The 26,367-nt window shown below is 39.7% G+C and overlaps 1 protein-coding gene and 1 non-coding gene across 2 annotated transcripts in view; one reads left to right on the top strand and one right to left on the bottom strand.

Annotated features, from left to right (window-relative positions):
* Positions 1-26,367, top strand: part of LOC129531972 (translation initiation factor IF-2) — a 48,061-nt gene that overhangs the window by 826 nt on the left and 20,868 nt on the right. The gene's annotated exons all lie outside the window — the stretch shown is intronic.
* Positions 6,984-7,090, bottom strand: LOC115933927 (U6 spliceosomal RNA). The gene has a single exon (XR_004069753.1). It is a non-coding gene; the product is annotated as a U6 spliceosomal RNA (small nuclear RNA).

Below are 26,367 nucleotides of genomic sequence, written 5' to 3'. Positions count from 1 at the left end.
TGGACAGGGGAAAAAAATCTCCCATTAGATCTTCTAATCCCCTATGTGACAGTTGTCAAGATGTACTCTTTTTGCCTGGATTTGACCATCTCCTATGAAAGAACTCGCTGGATAAAACCCTGGGGATGATGAACTTCTAGAAGTTCTTAATTTTTTGTGGGTAGTAGAAAACAACATTTCAACCACATAAACCACAGTATTACATCATCCAAAAGGAGAACATGCAACTATCCCAAGAAGGCACTATGAAGAAACAAAGTTAACAAGACAAACAATGGAAGTGACTTGGGAACATGTTGGAAGTTACCATTTTTCAGTAAAAAAACTAGAAGTTAAATTCACAGGCACTAAACAGTCTCCTATCAGACACCGAAAGATGACACTTTTAAGAAAAACCTTATGGATCACTTAGATCAGTGGTTTTCTGACTGTAAGTTTCAACATCCTGTATTTAACTGCCCAAGGTGCTCCCCACACACACCCAAGTAAGAAAAGGCGGCTCTCAGACACCCCAACCCCACTTTGTTTTCCCTTCTATATAAACACAAAAATACATCCATTGCATAGTATCATAACACTTCTTTTGAGCTTTACCTAAGATTTGATGAACAAACTTGAGTGTTTTTCCCTTAAGTTTGAAATAGAGTGACTTACATATTTGTTTATAAAGAATGTTTAAAACATGCAAATGAATGCTAATGTCAAGCCTACAACTAAATCATAAACAAGTATGTTATTTCTCAACATGTTCTGATGTGAACTGTTCCAACCAATCTCTAACCCCAAATATTGCCTATCTTACCTTCTGTCACCTTGTAAATCCTTTTTTGACAAAATTAAAACCACATTTTCATTAACCAAAGAGAAATAGTTTAATGCATATCCTTTGTCATAGGTTCTTAAATATCCAAGGATTTTTTTTTGGAGTCTCGCTGTGTCACCCAGGTTGGAGTGCAGCAGCACAATCTTGGCTCACTGTAACCTCCACCTCCCAGGTTCAAGTGATTCTTGTGCCTCAGCGTTAGCCTCCCAAGTAGCTGGGACTATAGGTGTGCACCACCAACCCAGCTAATTTTTGTATTTTTAGTAGAGATGGGTTTTCACCATGTTGGCTAGGCTGGTCTCAACTCCTGGCCTCAAGGGAGCCACCCACCTCGGCCTCCCAAAGTGCTGGGATTACAGGTGTGAGCCACCATGCCCAGCCATAAAATCCAAGGATCTTTAAGTCCACTTCTAAATAACTTTTCTATGCCTAAAAGTTTGAACTGACGTTACGGGAGTCACTCTTAACTAGCTGTCATATGATCGCTCTACAAGCCAGATGGGACACAAAGCCTGGATCATTCTTTTCCTTTTCCTGGATCATTACTTTTTCCTTTGGGCAGGGGAGTGGGCGGCAGGGGGTGGGGGGGAAGCATGCAAGTTGCTTCTCCATAAACAGTGTATCACACTCACAATATGTCCTCTGAAAATATTATCTTTCCTATCTGTAACTCTGCAAATAATAGCAGTGATGTGGAGGGTGGGAATGTTTAATGGTATTTTGCAGGAAGTGTTACGGTGCTATGCAACAGAGATATTTTCAGCTCTGGCTCAATGGTGAAAGATGTGACTTTCCAGGGTAACAGAGGTTTACAAGTCCTACCACACACCAAAAGTTGGTTACAGCAGAAAGAGTACAGCCACCAAAAAGAACACATATATAAAATACTTCTGTGTGGGCAAGGGGAGGCATGACATAATCATTTCTGTTAATTAATATACCAGCCAGCTAAGATTTTACAGAACATATGAACTAGTAAGACTGTATTCTACAGAAATACAGGCCAGGTGAGGCAGCTCACGTCTGTAATCTCAGCACTTTGGGAGTCTGAAGTGGGGTGAATAGCTTGAGGTCAGGAGTTTGAGACCAGCCTCGGCAACATAGGGAGACCCTGTCTCTATAAAAAATTTAAAAATTAGGTGGGCATGGTGATGCATGCCTGTGGTCCCAGCCAGCTACTTGGAAGGCTGAGGTTGGAGCATCACTTGAGCCTAAGAGGTGGTGACTGTACCACTGCACTCCAGCCTGAGTGACAGAGTAAGGCCCTGACTTAAATTTAAATAAGGAGGAAAAGAAACACAGTAACAACTATCCAAAACAAGAAGTGACATTCCTCAGTAGGATCCAAACACATTGGTAAAGTTAATAAATCATTATTCATGATTTAGTTTTAAAAATACAGTTAAAGGCTGGGCATGGTGGCTCACACCTGTAATCCCAGCACTTTGGGAGGACGAAGCCAGCAGATCACGAGGTCAGGAGTTCCAGACCAGCCTGACCAACATGGTGAAACCCCATCTCTCCTAAAAATACAAAAATCAGCTGGGCGTGGTGGTGTGTGCCTGTAATCCCAGCTACTCAGGAGGCTGAGGCAGGAGAATGGCTTGAACCTGGGACAGGGAGGTTGCAGTGAGCTGAGATCACGCCACTGCACTCCAGCCTGGGCGACAGAGCGAAACTCTGTCTCAAAAATAAATAAATAAATAAATAAATAAATAAATAAATAAATAAATAAATAAAACAGTTAGAAACTATCCTCTTTATTTTTAAAGTATGAGTGTAATAATTCTCAAAAATCTTTTATGTTCTTAGGCTCATCAACTCTTAATACAATTACCCAAGATTTTGGTAGGCAAAAACAAGGAAATAACACTCCCCAAAACTTCTGCATTACAGAATTTGTTTCTTATGTTCAGGTTTGCTAAGCATTAAGCTTAAATATCTTACACAATCATGTAGCTGCCTGATGAGGATTCAGTCAATGATTGACTGCATTATATGACAGTGGTCCCATAACAGCTGAAAAATTCCTATCACTTAGTGCTTTGTGTTACAAATACCTACTGTATTCAACACAGTAACACGCTGTACAGGTTTATAGCCTAGGAGCAATAGGCTATATCACATAGATTACTATGTAGTTGACTATACTATCTAGGTTTGTGTAAGTACTGTACACTCTATGATGTCTGCACAACGACAAAACTGCCTGATGCATTTCTCAGAATCCATCCCAGTTGTTAAGCAACACAGGAGTTAATTCCTTCACAGGATCATGTGTGTCCTTCAGACAATGCTCAAGTGATAGCAAAGGCACCTTTAAGAGTGGACTCTTCAGCTGGTACTGCTTTCTCCCGGGGGGTACGCTGCCTTCCAAAGGGCCTGGTCCACCATCAAGCCATTTAGAGTGCTCTGTGACCTTGAAGGATGTGCAGCACATGGGCACATGTCTGAATTTTGAAACTGACAATCCCTAGAGTATGGAGATGCCCAAGTTGGAAGTAGCAATGGTTCGAGAAAGGTTCCAGTGGTTTAAAGATATATTTCACCATAACAATCTACCTACCTTTCTCATCTCCCCTTTATCATCAGCAGTATTTCCTTTTATACATATTTGGAGGAATTTAAGGGAATAACACAAATCCACTGGTTAAGGTCTTCAATAATTTTTCACTGCCCTTAGAGTAAAACCCAAATTCCTTGACCAAAAACCCAAAAGCAAATGTAATAAAAAAGCAAAGATAAATAGCTGGGGCTTAATTAAAGTGCTTTTGCATGGCAAAAGAACAGTTAGCAGAGTAAACAGACAACTCACAGAGTGGGAGAAAATCTTCACAATCTATACATCTGACAAAGGACTAACACCCAGAATCTACAACAAACTCAAACAAATCAGTAAGAAAAAAACCAACAATCCCATCAAAAAGTGGGCTAAGGACATAAACAGACAATTCTCAAAAGAGAATATACAAATGGCCAATGAACATATGAAAAAAATGCTCAGCATCACTAATGATCAGGGAAATGCAAACCAAAACCACAGTGCGATACCCACCTTACTCCTGCAAGAATGGCCATAATTAAAAAATCAATAAACAGTACATATTGGAATGGATGCGGTAATCAGAGAACACTTCTACACTCCTGGTGGGAATGTAAACTAACTAGTACAGCCACTATGGAAAACAATGTGGTGATTCCTTAAAGAACTAAAAGTAGAACTACCATTTAATCCAGCAATCCCACTACTGGGTATCTACCCAGAGGAAAATCATGGAACCAATCCAAATGCCCATCAATCAACGAGTGGATAAAGAAACTGTTGGGTGTGTGTGTGTGTGTATGTATGTATATATATGATGGACTACTACTCAGCCATAAAAAGGAATGAACAGCATTTGCAGCAACCTGTATGAGACTGGAGACTATTATTCTAAGTGAAGTAACTCAAGAATGGAAAACCAAACATCATAATGTTCTCACTGACATGTGGGAGCTAAGCTTTGAGGACGCAAAGGCATAAGAATGATACAATGGACTTTGGGGACTTGTGGGGAAGGGGGCGAGCGATAGAAGACTACAAATAGGCCGGGCGCAGTGGCTCATGCCTGTAATCCCACCATTTTGGGAGGCCAAGGCAGGTGTATCACCTGAGATCAGGAGTTTGAGACCAGCCTGGCCAACATGGCAAAACCCTGTCTCTACTAAAAATACAAAAATTAGCCGTGCATGGTGGTTTGTGCCTGTAATCCCAGCTACTAGGGGGACTGAGGCAGGAGGACTGCTTAAACCTGGGAGGCGGAGGTTGCAGTGAGCTGAGATCGTGCCACTGCACTCCAGCCTAAGCAACAGAGCAAGACGAAGAAGAGGAGGGGGGAAGAGGAGGAGGAGGAGGAGGGACGAGGAGGAGGAGGAAGAGGAGCGGAAGGAGTAGGAGGGGAAGAAGGAGGGAAAGGGGAAGAAGGAGGGAAAGGGGAAGAAGGAGGGGAAGGGGAAGGCAGAAGGGGAAGGAAGAAGAGGAAGTAAGGAGAGGAAGGAAGAAGAGGAAGGAAGAAGAAGGAAGAAGGAAGAAGGAAGAAGGAAGAAAGAAGAAAGAAAAAAGAAGACTACAAATATGGTACAGTCTATACTGCCTGGGTGATGGGTGCACCAAAACCTCACAAACCACTAAAGAACTTATGTAACCAGATACTACCTGTATCCCAATAACCTATGGGAAAAAAATTTAAAAATAAATAAAATCCAAATTCCTTACCATGGCCCTCTAGGTTTTACCTATCTCCAACTCACAGCACAGCCTCTGGCCTTGATCCTAGAGGTCCAGACACTCTGATGCCCTTTTTGCTCCCCAAACTACTTCTAAGCCAGATTATCACATTTGCAAATATGGTAAAATTGTAATTTTAAAATTTAGATGGTTGGTGGGTGTGTGGGTTTTCATTGTTAGTTAACTTTTCTGTATGTTCTAAGTTTTTCTTAATATTGTTTTAAAACAGCCTTAACTATGTTTTGGACATAACTGAAGTTCACGAACAAAATGAACAGAAATAGATATTTTAATAAAAAAATTCATTTGGCTTTCAAATACAATTCCCTTGTCCATTAAAAAATGGTTTTTTCTTTTTTTTCTTTTTTTGAGATGGAGTCTTGCTCTGTCACCCAGGATGGAGTGCAGTGGTGCGATCTCAGCTTGCTATAACCTCCACCTCCTGGGTTCAAGCAATTCTGCCTCAGCCTCCCCAGTAGCTGGGACTAGAGGCACATGCCACCATGCCTGGCTAATTTTTGTTGTAGAGACGGGGTTTCACCATGTTGGCCAGGCTGGTCTCGAACTCCTGACCTCGTGATCTACCCACCTCGGCCTCCCAAAGTGCTGGGATTACAGGCGTGAGCCACCACGCCTGGCCAAAAAATGGTTTATAATAAACCTCAGCAGGATTCCTTGGGCTAAGCCAAAAGTATTAATGTGACTGGGACAAAGCCAGACAGTCACAGGATTCTAAAGTGGGTTGTGGCAATCCGTACCTGCTATGGGGACAGGCTTCCTTCTGATGGTAATTATTGGTGTATACTTGAATCCCAAAGTGGTGGTATGTGGGGGGCTGTTAACATATTACTTTCATATAAAATGAACAGTTACAACACTGCAAGCTGAATCCGCATGGACATTTAGCTTCCCCCTTTCACATTCACACACTGCTCTCCGCTAGTTGTTTTCTTCTCTCTCCCAATGCCCTTTCCTTTCCTGCATCTATTTATTTATTTATTTATTTATTTATTTATTTATTTATTTATTTTCCTTTCTGCATTTAATTCAACGACTCTACTCCAATGTTGATGTCCTTCAAGGTTCCACTCTTGGCTGTCACCTCACCCTATATTCCCTCTGGGTGATCTCATCTATGGTTTCAACAATCTGAAATCCATTTCTGGCCTGACCAATGGCCTACCTTTCCAACTGCTGCTCCCTATAGATGTCCTCCAGGCAATCCAAATTTCATCTAAGTCCTGCTTCTTTTTCAATGTTCCCCTTCACAGTGAATGGATCCATTGTTCACTCCATCACTAAACTTGGTTGTCACAGCAAACTTTACTCAACTCTTCCATGTATATTCAGTTCACGATTTCAGTCAATTCTGTTTTCTAAATCTATCTTTACAGACATTAAGGGTAGACCCTCACCATTCTCCACAAAGGCCAGGAGTTGTCAATGGGGTCAATATCACCTCTAGGGGATTTCTATGGTCTGAATATACCTTAAAATCCATGGGTTGGAAATTTAATTCCCAATGCAAGTGTTGGGAAGTGGAAACTAATGGGAGGTTTTTAGGTCATGAGGACTCTGCCCTCCTGTCACTATAATGAGGACTTACAGGAGTGGATTACTCTCTTCTGCCATTGTGAAGACATGGCATTTGTCCCTGTTTTGACCTTCCACCTTTCACCATGTGAGATGCAGCCCTCCTCAGACTCCGAATGCCAGCACCTGATCTGGGACTTAGTCTTCAGAACTGTGAGAAATAAATTTCTGTTTTTTATAAATTACCCAGGCTCGTATATTTTGTTATAGCAGCACAAATGGACTAAGACAGAGATGTTGTGTGAGATCTGGTTGTCTATGATTGGGACATTTACTGACCATTGAAATATTTTTTTTTTTGTAAATATGTAACGTTTCACAAGTTTGTGTGTCATCCTTGTGCAGGGGCCATGCTAATCTTCTCTGTATCATTCCAGTTTTAGGGTATGTGCTGCCAAAGCGAGCACCAAAATCATCACTTTAAAAAAGGCATTGCTTTTTAAAAGCACATAGGCATATCCTTCTGCTAGTTTCTATATCCTTTGAGGTTGGGGGTGTGTTTGTGGGGGGGGGGGGAGTCAGAATATGAAAGTCTTTCCATCTACTCCTGCATCTAAGTCCGTCACAGAGAGTCAAAATTCGAGCTTTTAAAAAACAGTTATACTGTTCATTATGCAAAATTCAAACATTAAAGGATTACATAAGGTAGAAAAGTGAAAGTCACCTGAAAAGCCTGTAAGAGACAGTCATTATTAGTAGTTTGGTATATATTCTCCTTTTTATTACTTGCTTTGTATTTGTGGGGGGTTTTGGTACTGAAGTCTACTCTCTTCTCCAAAACAGATGGAGACCAGATGACACTAGAAATGGCCACTTCTATCTTACAAAGAACAAAGACATCAAATCACTGCTCTATTACATTAATATTCTCAAGAGTATTTTCAAGAGTACAAAGCAACATTCCAAGAAAGTGCTAGAGAATATACAGGATACCCATTAGGAAAATAAAAGCCCACACCATTTAAGTTAAGCCTGTTAGGTACTGCCCATCTTTGGAGATCTGACTGCTTTTGGGTTATGTGACACACTCCTCTTTACCTATGTATTGACAAATACTGAAAAGAACTCAAAAGGTCCATAAGTCAAAAGGTCCATAAGCCAGTCAGCAGAACATTCATTCACTCCATTTCTAACTGTGTTTACTATATGTCACAAACTTAAGGCATCAAGAGTGCCTGCTCTCAAGACAACATTCTGGTGTGTATGGATGTGGGCGTATGTGTTTAGAGACAATAATGAAAAGCTGCTGAATGACAACACATTCCTAGACAGCTGAGCTCACAAGACTCTACACTAACATATGTGTTAGATCTGACTCACGAACTTCGTGGTCAAATACAAAAAGCACAAACAAAGAAAAAACCCCACACATCATAAGATAGTTGCCTACAAGGATTATTAAGGTTCTTAAGCAGTCATGGAGTGTGAAATGTAGTACATGCATGAACGCATTCTTTTTAGATAACTGGCTCTAAGACTTAATCCCTTGCTTCCAGTGTGTTAACGTTACTTAATTAAAACAATAACTATTTACAGATACTGTGTTAAGTGCTAGACTATCTGTCTGGTAGTACAGAACAATTATTTAAAGCACAATAGTTAATTACACGGGTTTTAAAGATAGCCTGGGTTCAAATCCTGACTTTGTTATGCCTCAACTGACTTAGACATTTCTAAGCACTCTTCCTTATCTCTAAAATGGGAAAAGCAATAGCTACTTCACGATATGGTATAAGAATTAAAAAGTGCTTAGCACTGTATCTGCATATCTATTATATAAACTGGATAGCAATATAAAATGGAATAAAATGAATGACCTTATTGTTCTATTTAAGCCTACATCTAAAGTCTTGATTCAGCTTTTGGATGAATGGGAAGCAAGACTTTCTTAGCTGCAACTAAGTTGTGATAACTAAAACTTTTTAAAATAAAAACAAAATTGAGAACTACATATGGAGAAGTAAAAAAATAAAAGATGTGGTAACTTAGGTTCCATTAAAATAAATCAAGAGTAGCTTTAAGAAGCAGTTGAAATTTGGGGTAATTTATAAAGGGAAGAGGTTTATTTCGTTCACGATTCTGGAGGCTGAGAGGTACAAGATCAGGTGGCAGTGTTTGGTCAGCTTCTGGTGAGGGTTTTGTGCTATATCTTAACATGGTGAAGAGGAAGTGGACATATGTAAAGAGACCAAACAGCAGAGGTGGCCTCACTTTATAAAAGCCTGCTTTGGCATTAACTAATCCAGTCCCAAAACAGTGAGAACTCAATCCTGGGAGAAAGGCATTAATCCCTCTTAACGACCTAATCACCTCTTAAAGATATCTCCTCCCAACACTGCCACATTAGGGGCCAAGCCTCAGCATAAGTTTTGATGGAAATAAACAACATTCAAACCACAGATGGCACATATTTGTAGAATATTTGTAGAATGAACTATTATTTATTTTGATCCTCAAAGTAACAGCAGGATTCTCCATCTGTTCGTTCCTACAAGAAGTTCTATTATTTCTATTCTATAGATGAGTAAACTAAGGCTCAAAATTATTGGCTAGTTTGTTCAAATATCATGAAACTAGCTAGTAAAGCGAAAAAGCTGGGACTTCAAAGCAGGTTTTTAGCAACTCTTATGCAGTGTCTATCACGTTGTCCAGTATCTTTCATACTACAATCAATATATTCATATGTATCAGTAAACTTAAAAATGTTTCTAAGCCCGCAATTACACTTCTACGAGTGTATCCTCATAATCTATTGCTTCTCTAAGATTTACATACAAAGATGGCCACTGAATAGTTATTTAATACAGTAGGAAAAGGAAAACCAACCAGAATTCTCAGCAAATAGAACTGAACATTCAGAAGTCATTTAAAATCAATGCTTCTGAGGATTTCTACCAATATGAAAAAATGTCTACAACTCCTCTTAAGTGAAAACACTTTAAATATAAGTTTGCATACATATAATCCCATCTTTATCTATACATGCAGAGCGATTTGCTAAGAGAAAAAATATCAAAGGTTAATAATGGGTAGTGAGAACATGAATTGATATTTATATTTTTCTAAGGTTAAGTATTTACAAAGTTCATATAATACTTTTTTTCTAAATATAAAAAGTGTATTTTAAAAAAATCAATACATGATCATTTCCTACTAAAAGAAACCAAGACTTCATGAAAGAGTAGGAAATACCCAAGATGAGCCAGGGACGTGTTACTCCAGAAAGCAAATACTGTACTTATGAGGTCATGCTAAAAAAGGCACAGGAGCTAAGTTGAAAAGTGCTGCAAAGGCCTAAGATGGTAGAATGTGAGCAAAAAATAATGATTACAATGCATTAACATGGAAATCAAGCATCTGCATACATTAAAGTATTGTATATTTAATAGTAACATATGTATATATAAGAATATATGTAAAACATTAGGGCCCATTAAAATTATAATAATACTAAAAATAATTTTCTTTGGTTACCTTGGAGGTTGTGAAGGCAACAATGCAACACTCCAACAACTGGTTTAAAAAAAAAAAAAAAACACGGGGGCGGGGGGCGCACATTTATCCTGCCTTTTTCCTGTACAGACTATATTTCAGGATAACCATATAGATGACAAGGGAAAGTTCTTTATAGGAGATTCATAGCTAATAAGTGTGGATACAAAAAAATTACCATTTTGTTATATATATATATATATATATATATATATATATTTTTTTTTTTTTTTCTTTTTGGAAATAGAATCTCACTCTATTGCCCAGGCTGGAGCGCAGTGGCATGATCTCAGCTCACTGCAAACTCTGCCTCCCAGGTTCAAACCATTCTTGTGCCTCAGCCTCCCTATGTAGCTGGGACTACAGGTGGGTGCCACCACACCCAGCTAATTTTTGTATTTTTAGTAGAGATGGGGTTTCACCATGCTGGCCAGGCTGGTCTCGAACTCCTGGCCTCAAGTGATTGACCCGCCTGGGTCTCCCAAAGTGCTGGGATTACAGGCATGAGCCACCGCACCCAACCCATTTTGTAATTCTTGATGAAATAATGGAACTAAGCAACAATCACCAATGGCCTTAACCATTAGGTGAAAGGCTAATAGGGAATTTCATAGAGGATACACAGGCTAACTACATGGACAACACTAATCTATTAGGACAACCACACACAAGTGTGACTCATGATACAACACAATAGGAAGCACAAAGCACCATCTATCAAAATTTGACTCTCCCTCGCCCGCCCCGCCCAACTACAATTCTGAATCAAATCAAGCTTCTAGATCTAGCGGTTGGTCTACAGGCAACAAGAGGGAGGAACAAGTTTATCACCATAGGGAAGCAGTAAATCAAACCCAGAAAATGGGACACTTCACAGGACAGATGTCAGGCTTCTCCAAAAAACCAAACAACATAAGAAAAAGGAAAAAAAAAAAAAAAGACAGCAGAGACTTAAATAATAAGAGCCTCATATAGTCAAATACAATGCATGGGCCCTCTCTGGATCCTGATTCAAATAAACAACTGAAAAAAAGATATTTTGGCAATCAGGGAAATTATATACTGGGTATGACAATTAAGGAATTACTGTTAATTGTTAGGTATTATGACGTATGTAAAAAATATCCTTATCAGTTAGACATACATGTGGAAGTATGAGTGATATGGGATTTCCTTTAAAATACTTTAGTTCCACCTCTCTCAGAGAACAAGGTGGGGGACAGATGAAATAGCTAGCAAAGTATTAACTGTTGAAGCTGGAAATTCATTACACTACAGCCTATGTGTATACACTTACATATTTCATAATTTAAAACAGTAATATGGCAAAAGTTTCTATTTGAAGAACTGGTATATCTCAAATCACTGGAAGGTGAACTATATAATCCATTATATTTTGCGCTAATTTCCCCCTTATTTGCCAACAAGTTCAAAGTTAGATTTATGCATAACTGCAAAATGACCACTGTGACCACTGTAATCCATGTTTCAGACATAAACACTACCTTTTCCTTCTATAGAGTCTCAAAGCTCTCTTACTTAACTGTTCCAATCTACATGTGTTTTCATTTTGTCCACTGTAATTCAATTAAACTCACCTTGTTGATGGCAGGTTAAGAGGAAGAATATCTATAGAGGAAACAGTTCCATGGGCAATGCCGTCAACAAGTGGTTCATAGTGCTCCTCTCCCCTTCTCTCCGTGAAATAATTTTTGGAAACACAGCAACGCCAATGGGGGTAACCCCTCCTCAGAAATGCCCTCACTCCTCTACTTGTCAAAATGCTGCCCATCTCTAGACCACTTTTTTCTTTTTCTTTTTGAGAAGGAGTCTCACTCTGTTGCCCAGGCTGGAGCACAGTGATGTGATCTCAGCTCACTGCAACTTCTGCCTCCCAGGTTTAAGCGATTCTCCTGCACCTGCCTCGGCCTCCCCAAAGTGCTGGCATTACAGACATGAGCTACCACGCCAGGCCTCTAGACCACTTTCAAACACCAGCTTCTCCATAAAGATCTCCACAGTAAAAGTGTAAGACCCTCCTTATACCCGTAAGATTTTTAAAATCTTGATTATAATGTGTTATTATGTATGTATGTATCACTCCCAACTAATCTGGAGGCCTCTTGATAGCAAAGTTGTATATTAACACTCATTTTATATTCTTATAACATTCGGCATGCTGCTTTGCATAAGACCCCAGATACATTTGCCAAGTGGGACTGAAGAACATTTCTGAAAACAAAAATCACACCAACAAAAAAAATCCTACAGAAATGATACATAAATAACCAAGAGTTGACTAGAAAATTTTCACCTGAAACCCATGCAGAAAAGAGCCAGAGGCCAGAACCAAGATGCTCTTGGAGGGTAAGTGAGCAGGAAATCTAGCAAAGTGCCTATAATTTCTCTATTGCTACACACAAAGCTGGACTCACACCTTTGCTGAGCAACTCTTAATTTGTCTGTCTGAATACTGTTTATACCATGAATATAAACCTGGCAATATTGTGACTAAAGTGTGATGGCTTCACGTAATACCCAAGATGGAATATTCAAAGGGTTGATCTGGGTTCCTAAGAGTGCAACACTATTTATAGAGCCATCCTGTCATGCAGCGTCGCAGCTTTTTTGGATTGACTGTTTTTATCAGTGTTAAACTGGAATGAGTCATTGATTAAGGCGTGTTACATACTGTGATGTGTACTCCCTAACCCAATGTCTGCGAACACTTTCCATCCATGAAACCACCCTGCACCCTTTCTCTAGCTCCCATGGTAACTAATTCCTGTATATCTTTAAAGTCACATAAAAGGCTAGCTGTGACATTACACACTAAATGTAGGTGTCAGGATTCAAGGCAAGTCTTCTGATTCCAGATTCTACTTATTGTACTTACTTGTTCTGTCATCTTACACATAAATCAAGTATTACAAAAAAATGTAAAACATAAAAATGTAATTTTAAACACAGTAATCACAAATAAATGTTTGCTGAGTGACTTTCTTAAATCCCGACCAAATAGGCAAAGGGCAATTTCTAAGATTATGAGTCAAATAAACATGAAAAGGATACCCCTGAATGCCCCATCCTTAAAAAAAATTTTTTTTTAACTTAAAGATTTTGGCCAGGCGCGGTGGCTCATGCCTGTAATCCCAGCACTTTGGGAGGCCGAAGCAGGCGGATCACAAGGTCAGGGGATCAAGAACATCTTGGCCAACATGGTGAAACCCCGTCTCTACTAAAAGTACAAAAATTAGCTGGGCGTGGTGGCATGTGCCTGTAGTCCCAGCTACTCTGGAGGCTGAGGCAGGAGAATCGCTTTAACCCGGGAGGTGGAGGTTGCCGTGAGCCGAGATGGCACCACTGCACTCCAGCCTGGGCAACAAGCGCGAAACTCTGGGCCCGCCTCCCCTGCAAAAAAAAGAAAAAGAAAAAAGAAAAAAAATTTTAAAAAGCTTGGCCCATACCCCAGCTTCATCTGCTTTTAAGAGGATTATTGCTCATCATTGATAAAGTTCCTTTTCTATTAAATCTCAGATATATGCTGCATAGAGAGTACCTTCCAGTCCCAACCAAGTCTCCGGAGTGCAAGCATAGGTCTGAGGACCATGAGCTCCTCTGAGGACTCATCATCCTTTGGGAAAATAGCGTCTTAACTAAAACAAAGTTCCTTTAGGCACATGTCTATATTTTTCTCAGAACACTTACAAAAAAAGATTTTTCAAAGACTTCAAATTTTTTTAACCTTTCCAGAATAGAGAGGCAAGGGTAAAGGTAGACCATTGTTAGCGGAACATTCTCCATGATCCTAAAACTAGATATACCTATTATATATGTCAGGTAGACCATTAATTCCATTTTGGTAATCTAAAGTATTAAATAATTCTTATGCTAACCTATCTTTAATGAATGAATGAATTAAACAATGAGTACTTAATGAAATGGGCTTAGTGAATGTATTGTTTAAAAACACATGTTCCTCTTAAAAAAGGCTTTCTGTTAATCCTTAAAAATTTTCTTTATAGTAAATGAGAAATGTCAAATTATGAATGTTTATGAAATATGCTGTAATGCTAAGGTTCATTCTTCATTGGAGCAACAAAATATATTTGCTTAGAGAAAAGAGTGGGCTTTGCTTTAGTAGCTGATTTTTTAGAGAAAAGTCATTTTACAAAGTAGCAACAGCTCTTGCAGAAAGCTATGTGTTAATTTTACAAACAGGAACTTCATGTTAAACCTCAAATACTTATTGAGAGACTCATACTACTATTGTCAAATTTTACTGTGGTGATTTCAGTGTACCATGCAGTTGTTATAGATTTCAAAAACTAAAGTTATGATAAACACAACAGACTATTTCAAGCTCCCTTAAATTCTTTCTGGAACAAGGTAGGACATGTATAAACAACCACTGTAACATCTAAACACAGTTATAGACTGTACTTCAAAATATGGTTGGAGGCCAGGCGTGGTGGCTCACGCCTGTAATCCCAGCACTTTGGGAGGCCAAGGTGAGCGGATCACGAGGTCAAGAGATCAAGACCAGCCTGGCCAACACGGTGAAACCCCGTCTTTACTAAAAATACAAAAATTAACTGTGCATGGTGTCGCGTGCTTGTATTCCCAGTTACCCGGGAGGCTGAGGCAGGAGGACTGCTTGAACCTGGGAGGTGGAGGCTGCAGTGAGCTGAGATCGTGCCACTGCACTCCAGCCTGGGCAACAGAGTACGACTTTGTCTCCAAAAAAAGAAAAAATATGTATATATGGCTGGAAGTGTTTTAACCAAACTGACCATAACTAAGTAGCTCTTCGAAGTTAAGAATGTATCGTGGGGCTGGGCACGGTGGCTCACGCCTGTAATCCCAGCACTTTGGGAGGCCAAGGCATGTGAATCACTTGAGGTCAGGAGTTCCAGAGCAGCCTGGCCAAAATGGTGAACCTGTTTCTACTAAAAATTTAAAAAATTAGCCGCGCATGGTGGCAGATGCCTGTAATCCCAGCAACTAGGGAGGCTGAGGCAGGAGAATCACTTGAACCCAGGAGGCAAAGTTTGCAGTGAGCTGAGATCGTGCCATTGCACTCCAGCCGGGGTGACAGAGCGAGACTCCGTCTTAAAAAAAAAAAAAAAAAAAAAGTATCATGTATCAGAGCTCTGTGACTTTATTCTTCTAAGTTCTAATAATCATGTATATACACACACGTACACATACTTACCTGATTTCTGCAGACAAAAGGTTTCTTTCTTTATATTAATATTTGTTTTTTGCCCTAATTTAATACTGGCCCCAATTAGCAGTTTTCAAATGTCTTTTGTTGTTTACAAGAAAGGTAGTTTGCTCAGTACTGAAACAAGCTGCCATCAAAGCGAGTACTCTTCTAAATGAATTTCTTCTAGTTGTGACTAAATGAATATCAAGTTCTAAATTAGCTTAATAACATCATAAATAAAGTCAAGTTTAAAAATTAAGGTCTATATCCTTATGTTTAAATTTTCTATATTAATGTAGCTTGGCAAAACTTTCAATATTTTTATCAATAACTCCACACAAAACTATCTTTAATAATGTCCTTTGGATTAATTATAAAAGTAAATACGTATTTTCTTCACACTTTAAACTGTCAGACTAACACAACTCTTTCTGGAGTCAGTAGGGGGTCATCACAGCATTTTTCCAGTGGACAGATTGCTTTGTAACTATTTCAGCAAAAAGACTCGTCTTTGGGGGTCTTATTTTTAATGAGTTACTCTATTTGTCCCTTCCTTTCTGTGCAGACGTAGCCGGCCTTACTTTGTCGTAGAGTTCCAGCCTAGCTGTCTGTGGAAGTCATATAGAGTGAGTGAAGGGAAAGAAACTGCAACTCCTTGTCTTCTCTACTAACCAGACCTAGGACAGTCAATGAGCTTAAATGCCAGTTTCCTCATCTTTATAAAACTTGAGGTAATTAGACCTGTCCTGCCCACCTTAGAAAGCTATTCATAAGGAACGGCTAAACAAATGGCTGACCCGGCCACAAAGAGACCACACAATGTTCTGTACAGTTACGTATACCACATATGAGAGTAAAATGCAGCCAAGGAAGATTCTGAGTGACTCTGATAAGGCAGCAGCAGTCTGAGAGTCAAAACACAAAGATTCTTAACTCATACCAAAAACTCAGGCCAATTTACACAGTCTTGAATCAAAAGTCCATGAAGGCAGCCATTTCTTTGCCAGCTAATCAACACTAGGACCTATTAACCTTTTCGATTTGCCAGATTAAAAATGCTGTCTTCTTGCCTTCCTCTTCTTTCCACCCCTCTGATCAATTATTTTAATTTGAATTGCCAATCATTAATGACAATGAACACACTTCCATTTGTATTTTCTTACTGAAATTGTACATCTCTATTGCCCATTAGCCAGCTGGCTTTGGAGTCCTTTTCTTATTGACTTGTAGGATATTGAATAATTATGAACATTATCCCTTTGGCTGTTTAGATTTTTTTTTTTTTTTTTTTGCAAATATGTTCTCCTAGTTTGCCATTTGCATTTCAACTTTGTCACTTAATATAAGAAGTTTTCATTTTCTTACAAGATTTATCGGCCAGGCATGGGGGCTCACGCCTGTAATCCCAGCACTGTGGGAGGCCAAGGCGGGCAGATCACAAGGTCAGGAGATCGAGACCATCCTGGCTTACACGGTGAAACCCCGTCTCTATTAAAAATACAAAAAAATTAGCCGGGCGTGGTGGCGGGTGCCTGCAGTCCCAGCTATTCGGGAGGCTGAGGCAGAAGAACGGTGTGAACCCAGAAGACGGAGCTTGCAGTGAGCCAAGATCGCACCACTGCACTCCAGCCTGGGCGACAGAGCAAGACTCTGTCTCAAAAACAAACAAACAAACAAACAAACAAACAAAACAAAACGAAAAAGACTTATCAGTAAATCTTTTTATTTAGGAATTTTGGATTTCCTGCTAGGCTTGGAACTGCATGCTGAGTATGAATCCAAAATTTCGTATTTATAGATATCTAACATTTATGGTCAAGCAATGATATCTTTCTGAAATAAGCCATTCTAGTAGAATCTCATTTAATGAATCTCACTACTATCCAGTTTGAGAAAGGATGGCTGCTTTCATTATAGCACTGCTTAGTTATAGACAAAAAAATAAATCAACAAATCCATTGTAAGAATTTGTGACTTTTCTCCAGTTAGCCAGCAACTAATTAAGTTATTTTGGGGGAGCCAGAATATATTCTTTATATGGTAACTATATCTAAATACACGTTGAATAAGTATAACATTACATAAACTTATTTAAATTTGATATATTGTTCAAAATTATAGCTCTAAGATTTGAGGATATTTTAAAAACTGAATGTATACACGTGCCTTTTAGAATTGGATTCCAACTTACGATGTGATCAAATTCCCATTCCTAGAGTTGGGCATGGGTGCCTGTAATCCCAGCTACTCAGGAGGCTGAGGCAGGAGGGCTGCTTGAGGCTAGGAATTAGAGACCAGCCTAGGCAAAAAAGTGAGACTCCATCTTTTAAGAAAAAGGAGAAAATACATTCCCATTCCTAGACCTTATCCCAGTCCAAGCCAAGCCAGGGGCAAATACTAGAAGTAAACTGACGAAGTATCAAATCTGAGCCAACCATTTCCATGGGTATCAGGTAGGAATATTCTGAAGTAGACCTGTATCCTTGTGTCTTAAGCACGGAGGCATCCAGGATTGGGATAAAATCAAAGAGATGTCATGAAGAAAGAGCTGAAAGCATTTTCAACAGTCTAATAAGACATGTTAATATGTAAATAACCATCTCCACACTAACCTGTGTGGTGTCTGGGAACGAGAACCATATATTCACATTGAATCTGCACCACAATTACCATAGTCAGCAACCAAATTCCTATAAAATTTATCCAGCCGTGGTTTTGTCAGAGGGAGATAAACCTTGGGGGAATTAACTCAATCAGGGGACCGCCTGAATTATTCTCCAGGCATTCCTATTTGTCACTGCTCCTCTCAGAGTGTGGTGCTCCAAACTGGATCCCATACTCCCCATGTGTCAGCTAATCAGGCAGACTACCCTTCCATATATTTCATAAATGTGATCTTAAATTATGTTAAGTTTTAATAGTCACACCACACAGCTAAAACACTTTCTACTGAGCAATTTAATTGACCCAAGTCTTTTGTACATGTTGCATAGGATGCCCCATCTTCAACCATTGTATACTACTGCAGGGGTCCCCAGCCCCCGGGCTGTGGAGTGGTACGGGTCCAGTGGCCTGCTAGTAACAGAGGAGGTGAGCAGTGGGTGAGAGAGCATTACTGCCTGAGCTCTGCCTACTGTCAGATCAGCAGCAGCATTGGATCTCACAGAAGCGTGAACCCTATTGCGAACCGCGCATTCGAGGGATCTAGGTTGTCCACTCCTTATGAGAACCTAATACTTGATGATCTGAGGTGGCACAGTTTCATCCTGAAACCATCCCCTGCCCTGCATGCCCCACCAGCCCTAGTCCGTGGAAAAACTGTCTTCCACGAAACTGGTCCCTCATGCCAAAAAGGTTGGGGTCTGCTGTATTACTGCATTTTGGGACATGCCAGCAGGACTGAACAATTATTCCTATTCAATTCCTTCTGATTTAGACTCAGTATGTAGTATGGCATTTAAATTTTTTTACTTGGATCTTAATGCTGTTATCCAGTATACATCAGCTTCCCCTACCAGATTCCTGTCAACTACAAATCTGATTAGCAAGTCACACAGGTTTTCCTTTACTTCCTATTAAAAGTATGAACAGGTCAGGGAAGAGAGTACTGGAGCTTTCCAATAAAGCCTCTCTTCAATCTGTATTTTGTGTACAGTCATTAAATAACCACGAGGCCACCAGGCCACCTAACTGCATTATAGTATCACTGGTGGCGTACAGACTACTTTGACCTCATGACCTATGATGCACACATATTCATACAAAGAAAACAAGAGTCACCAAATAGCACTTATACTTACTATGTAAAATTATACTGACATTCTTTATTCTATTTTGTTCTATCCTAGCCCTACTCCTTCCCTTCCTTGTAAATGCTAGTCATAACCCACTAAGGTGATTTTATAACCCACTGATAAGATCGAACTTGCAGTTAGTAGAAGATTTAAAATCAATCTGAATAGCTCTTTTATACTAATGATAGCAACCATATTCACAATGCTGAACTTCTCCAATTACGGCAAAGCACAAAGACTTTATCATGATTTAAGACTTCAAATTAGAGGCTGGAGGTGGTGGCTCATACCTGTAATCCCAGCACTTTGGGAGGCCGAGGTGGGCGGATCACCCGAGGTCGGGAGTTCAAGACCAGCCTGATCAACATGCAGAAACCCCGTCTCTACTAAAAATACAAAATTAGCTGGGCGTGGTGGCACATGCCTGTAATCCTAGCTACTCGGGAGGCTGAAGCAGGAGAATCGCTTGAACCCGGGAGGCGGAGGTTGTGGTGAGCAGAGATCGCGCCATTCCACTCCAGCCTGGGCAACAGGGCGAAACTCTGTCTCAAAAAAAAAAAAAAAAGACTTCAAATTATAGTTTCATATTACAAAGCATTATTTATTTAGAAACATCTGTAATACATGACTGATTTCTCTGAATATGTTAAAGGTCTTTTATCAATATAGATCTGCCATCTTTAGTTTTACCTACAATGATTTATTCACAGATACCCTAACAAATTAAGAGTTAAATTATCATATCTTTAGAACTAGTTTCAGAAAACGGGAGCTTCAGCTATTTCTAGACAAATTAGCACTGTATTTTAAAATACAAAAGGTTAATCAATGTCCACATTTTAAAAATATCTATTTTCCTTCTGGTTAAATTTACTCTCACTTGCTACAAGGCTGTGTAAACATAGTCCATATGATCATGGGCAAACATCACAGCCTCACCCACATTTCGGTAAATAAGAAAAGCAAACAGTGAATCCTGCTCTTTTATAGAGATAATTCCTTTAAAAGAATACCTAAACAAATGAGAAAACTTGAAAGTTCAAGTATGGGGAAAAGGCCTTCCATTAAATTATTTTTGTGTCAAAGAATTAAGGTAGATTAGAAATGCTATGGTTCTAAAGTCACACCTGAGAGTGGTGAAATGATTTTTAGTTTTTCCTTTTAGTCATTCCAATGAATAACTATTTTGAAAAAAAGTTTTATTTGCAAAATTTATAACCTTAAACTTATTTCTACAGCATCAGATGTAAACCTGGAAAATCACTCTCCTTCAAGGTCTAAGCATTGCTATTTCTGTTCTGGCCAAATGCCCACAAAAGCACAAACATGCCACAAAACCAGCCTGAGCTAAACCACCATAGTAGGAGATTGGAAGGTTTCTTTTTGAACTGCTCAAAGGCTGTCGTATGGTGGTATTTAGTGTAAACAGACTTTTTCCAGCAGCAGTATTTAGAGTCACAGAATGCACAAGTACACAGCCCTGTAGATGATCACATAGAACATTCTACCCAAGGATAATTTCTGTTGAGAATTTTCCTAACCAATCAACATATTCTTTCCACTCCACTCCTCCACATCAACACACTAACTGGCATATGAAGCCTTGATCCTGATGAAATGAGGCTAAACAACACTGAACTTCAGAGGAAGTAACCAAACCTCATTTGCCAACTGACTGGTATGATCAAATATAAAAGCTCTTGCTTGTGTTTTTGGAGGAAAAAAGTTCCCAATCATACAGCCTAAACTCAGCCCATAAACCAAAAGATGAGAACTAAATGGCATGAATGATAAGTGGTACATATTCGCTAGGTGTTTCAGGACTTAGAATACAGCTGGGGAGAAAGGCACAAATGCAGAAGACTTAAATCCATGGAAGACTAATAGGCACAGACAGGGCACTGTGTGCTGAAGGTCCCAGACTTCAGTGGAGACGTTTCTTGAACTACCTTGTGTACAATGAAAAATTTGGATAAGGGTCAGAAAATGTTTCACTGGAAGACTTTATGCAACAGTCTGAAGCATGATAAGGCGAGAAAAATGACTTTGTAATTTCGTCAAGCTCTGATGGGTAATAAAGTATCGGGTGAAAAAGCAGGCAGAAGGTGAAAAACCCAAGTGCTGTTTACAGAATAACCACATACCTTCTTTTATTGCTCAAAGAACATTCCACACTTTATGGAGTGGTGCTTTCCAGGTAAGTGTTGACATCATAATATAGTCAAACTGGAAAACTTGCTTTTTAATCTCAAAGCAGTACTAAAATGCACAACAAAAGCATCTTATATCCAAGGGAACATAAAAATTTAAGTTTTAGTGAGAGGCCTAAAACCATTCAGGAAGAGGTACAATGGATACATTTACTTACATTAAAAACTTATTTTCCTCTACAAAAATTTTGAACATGGGATTTTATTTTTCCTTTACTATTTTGGCAGAAGAATATTACTAACACAAGTCAATGTGAGGACTAAACAAAATATTTGTGACAACGCTCTGTAACCTCTAACAAACAGAGATGACCATTTTCGTGCAGGCCTCAAAAATCTATCCTTTGGATTTTTCTATCTCCCCAAATGCTGGGGTTATTGTTAACCATATGGCCAATATCTCAGACTCATAGTGGCTTGAAAAGGAAGTTACATTGTTTAAAATTAGATTTTCTGCAGGTGTCCTGAGAGGGTAGCGGGGAGACAGGGTGAGCCTGTTCCGTAACAGTGGGAGAACAGCAATCCAGGCACTGAAGTTTTGTCAAACTAAAATGACAGTAGCCATGATTCTGATAGTGGCTTTTAAGCCCATTCTAAGATCTGCAGCAGGTGAGGGTCTATCTTCTCTTCAGCCCAAACACCTCACTCTTATCAGTTTTACATATTGGGTTTCAGTTTCATCAATTTAAAAAATTTTTTCTAAAAATTACTTTAAAACTGTGTCTCTTAAAAATGTCTGCATGTTGGGTGCAGAACTAGTTTCTGAGGAAAACACTAACCTGGACTCCAAGTCAACTTATGTAACTAGATTTGAAATCAAGTCCTGGTTAAGTTTTGAAAGGCAGATACCAGTGTTGGTTGCCATTCGAGCCAACTGTTAAAGCCAGAGCAGCTACCAGACACTCTAACCTTGGACCTCTCTGGTACTCAATTTTAATTAAAAGGTTGGCAGCATGAATCATTACAAAGGGCCACTTCCACAGCTCCAGAGCATCAGAAAAATGATTTAATTAAACTGCACTCTGGCCTAATACTATGTCTTTTATGTCTTGTACTAAGATACCTTAAACTTGAACTCAGGTACTTCATTTTTACAGACACTGTTGAGATCAGAGAAAGGTCAAATTTTTGAGATTTTTTGACTCCCCTCCTTCCCCTCCTCCTGACCGAGATTTGAGAAGTATATTAAGGACCCAGAGCTCGCATTAATAAAGGATCCACAGGGTCTCGATTACAGAAAATTATGCTTCTCCTAAGTGGTTGGCTTTCTTTTTATTTCATAAACTGTCTTGGATTTGCTCTTTCTTTCTTTGTTCTGGCTACTCAAAACTCAAAGCCAAATGTGTAGCTAGTGTAAAAGACATGCATTTGATACTAACCTTGTCCTGAGAGTAATTTCATCTCTCTTTACTTTTTCCATTGCTTTTTATCTAACTCTTTGGGGTGACGTGGAAGATGAGACAGAAGGGGAGAAAAAAAAAAGAGAGAAGGAAACATATCCCTAATTTTCTCCATTTCCCTAAAATGACAGGCAAAGGACATGAAAAAATCTAATTTTAGCATGAGGGTGTAGCTTTTATCCTTACCACCATGCTAAATTTGTTAAATACTGTAAGATCTAGCATGTCAATTTTCTCACTGCTGTAGAAATAGGTAACAATGTTACAGGGACATCCTGTCTGGGAAGAGATTACTACATTAAGTCAAACAGAGAAAATGTGGTAAAGCCATCAACATGTACAATGTGCAGCAAAAGAGGAGACTTCCACCATTTTTCTTGAGAGTCAAATACTTTCTATCCATGAGTAACAGCATACCAGCCCATGTGAACATGAGAGATGGTCGGCATAACTCTTCCATCTCTCAAAGAGCCCCTATGCAGTGTGCAATAACTGCTTAGTTCGTGTCGTTCTCCTTTCTGGTAAGTAAAGATGAATGAAAATACTTCCAAGTTTCTTCAACATACTTTTCAAGCCCCTATTACATGCAAGCCATTACAGATATTAAAGTCTAAATGGTCTTTATAGAAAAATATTTTTTTTGTTGTTGGGCATGGTAGCTCATGCCTGTAATCCCAGCACTTTGGGAGGCTGAGGTAGGTGGACTGGTTAAGCACAGGAGTTCAAGACCAGCCTGGGCACCACAGTGAGACCTGGTCTCTATAAAAAAATTTAAAACTTAGCTGAGTGTGGTGATGCGCACCTAGGGTTCCAGCTACTTGGGAGCCTGGGGTAGGAGGACTGCTTGAGCCAGTGAGGTCAAGGCTGCAGTGAGCCATGACTGCACCACTGCACTCCAGCCTGGGTAACAGAAGGAGACTCTGTCCCCCTCATCCCCTGCCAAATTATTTTTTAACTAGGTATACAAACCATTCATAAATTAAAATAATGGCTGAGCTGGGAGCAGTGGCTCATGTCTATAATCCCAGCACTTTGGGAGGCCGAGGCGGGCGGATCACTTGAGGCCAGGAGTTCAAGACCAGCCTGGCCAACATGGTGAAACCCCATCTCTACTAAAAATACAAAAATAAGCCAGGCGTGGTGGCAAGTGCCTGTAATCCCAGCTGCTCAGGAGGCTGAGGCAGGAGAATTGCTTGAACCCGGGAGGCAGAGGTTGCAGTGAGCCGAGACTGCACCACTGCACTCCAGCCTGGGTGACAGAGCAACAACTCTCTCTCAAAAATAAATAAATAAATAAAATAATGGCTGAGCTCTACTTGTAAACTGCGATTCCACATTCTACTCCAAACTCTCTAAGGAAATTAAGGAAAACAACAAGAATTCAAGGGGTATCAGGGCAGGCGACCAGCAAAGAGCACAATGTAAATGAAAAACAAGCCGATGAGATAAGCCAAAATGCTACCCAATCAACGAGTATTGGCCACTTGATGCTTTCCTATGATTCAACAGAAAACACAACCCCACCACCGCCACCAAATATTGGTGGTTTAGACCAGAAGACTAATAATGCAGAACAGTGTTCCACCTGGGTGGGGCACATATTCCAGTTCCTCCCTCCACAGTTGAGAGAATGTAAGTGCAGTGACTCCTTCGTCAGGGGTGGAATGCCTCTGGGATCCTGTGGGCCAGCTCTTTAGACTCCCTCAGGCCTTCATGATACCTGTGGCCAAAAGCCCTAAAGCAGGGCCTACATTTAAGACTAACATGAGAGCTAAAGGACAAAATAACAGGAATGAAGATGTGGTCTGGGTCAAATAACCAAGAAGTCTATGGATGTTTGATTTTGGACACCTAAACAAATGAGAGGGGAAGACGATAGACTCCACCAATCCTCGGAAGGGTCATAGGGTCATTCTATATCACCCCCAGAACCATTTCTTTCTGGCAACTCCCCCACTCACACACACCACTCACATAGCTCCAGTGGGTGGTACTATGGCCTTACATGACCACATCCCTGCTGGCCTCAACAACCTAACCGAGAGGTTAGGGAGGGGCAAGCTAGACACTGAACAGGAAGTCAGTCTATCCAAGGGCTGAAGTTCCATGATACATATTTAGGAAATGCAGGTGGCCAGATTTTCTATCAGGTGGAAAAAACTAGTCTGCACAGAGATCAAGGGGCGAATAAGCAAGGAAATGCAGTAGGAAACAGACAGTCTTAAAGGTGCCTGTATTCTTGGTTCCAGCTTTTGAGACCCAGATGCACCTCTTCCTTTTCCCCAAAATAAAATTTTACTAAATCCCTGTTTTGTTGGAAAAAACAAGAGTTCCAATTAATACAAGGGGCCACCTCTAAGGGCAGGGGTCAGATCTTTCTCCTCTTCACCTTTTAGAGGGCCAAAGTGGCCTAGTGCAGGCTGCGAGTGGCACTGTCTTATACTTCCATATACTCTGCACATCTACTTTTGGGGATGGAGATCTGAAATGTGTCATTAACAGGGGAAGAAACAAAGAAAAAAATTAAAGTGTAAAAACAGTATGTCTATTTTCACAAATTGAGAACAAAGTTCAAGATTATATAAGCAAATGCAAATTAAATGTAATTTTTCCCCTGGCCATCCTAAACTCAACTCCCAAAACTATCTTGTGAAACTCCTGGTATTTCCCTTGGAAACATTTGCTCTAAAACTTGGAAGGGATATGGAAAATAAAGAATTAAACATTATATAAATATGTAAGTATAGGAATACTGCTACACTGTCTCCTTAAACAGTCCTTTTTTAGAGTTATAAGGCATCCAGTAACGACCATTTAAAATCTGCAACTCCCCAATTTCTCTTTCAATAGTTCCTGAGAAGCTACTTATGGGAGAGTGAAGGAAGAGAGAATCTGGGCAAAAACAGTGTTTACATTTAGAATCTCCTTTCAAACAAAGTCGAATACTTTAGAGCCAGAAGTGCTAACAGCATATAGCTCTCATTGAGAAGGAAGAAAAGTCAAGGCAATCTACTGAAAACCCTTTTAGTTTCAAAGGAAGGAATGTTACAGCTCCAGAAGCAACACCTGAGAATCAAACTACCTTGGGGGTATGTGGGGGGACATCCGAGGACCTGATACGACACCCTTACATCCTTAACACCAAAAAAATGAGAGGAGGGGGTCAAAAAACAGCTAGTCTTGCAACTGCTGAATGGTAAGATGACAATTTATCATCCAAACTAGGGCAAATTGGAGAATGAAAGGGGGCACGATGAATAAATACATCAGGACAACAGGCATAAATGTGTGCTGTCTGGGAAGTCAGGACACTTGGTCACCCCTACTAATCTGTGACTATTTTGATTCCCCTATGACTAGCCAACTTCCCTGTGCATGTCCATTTCTCAATCTAGCAAAGACAGAGCACCCTCTACTTAAAGTAGGGTGCAACAGGGTAACCTGCACATAAATATTTGTTAGTCCTGGTTGAAAAAAATTCCATATTTAAAATTTTTTTTAATTGTCAGTGATAACGTAAAGAAGTCTCTCTTGGCAGTATTTAATACTTCAAATCAGTAAATATCTACAATTCTCAAG

Source organism: Gorilla gorilla, chromosome 11 (assembly GCF_029281585.2).
Source record: "Gorilla gorilla gorilla isolate KB3781 chromosome 11, NHGRI_mGorGor1-v2.1_pri, whole genome shotgun sequence".
NCBI lineage: Eukaryota > Metazoa > Chordata > Mammalia > Primates > Hominidae > Gorilla > Gorilla gorilla.
The sequence above is the reverse complement of the archived record's forward strand: the minus strand, read 5'-3'. Positions and strand labels throughout refer to the sequence as shown.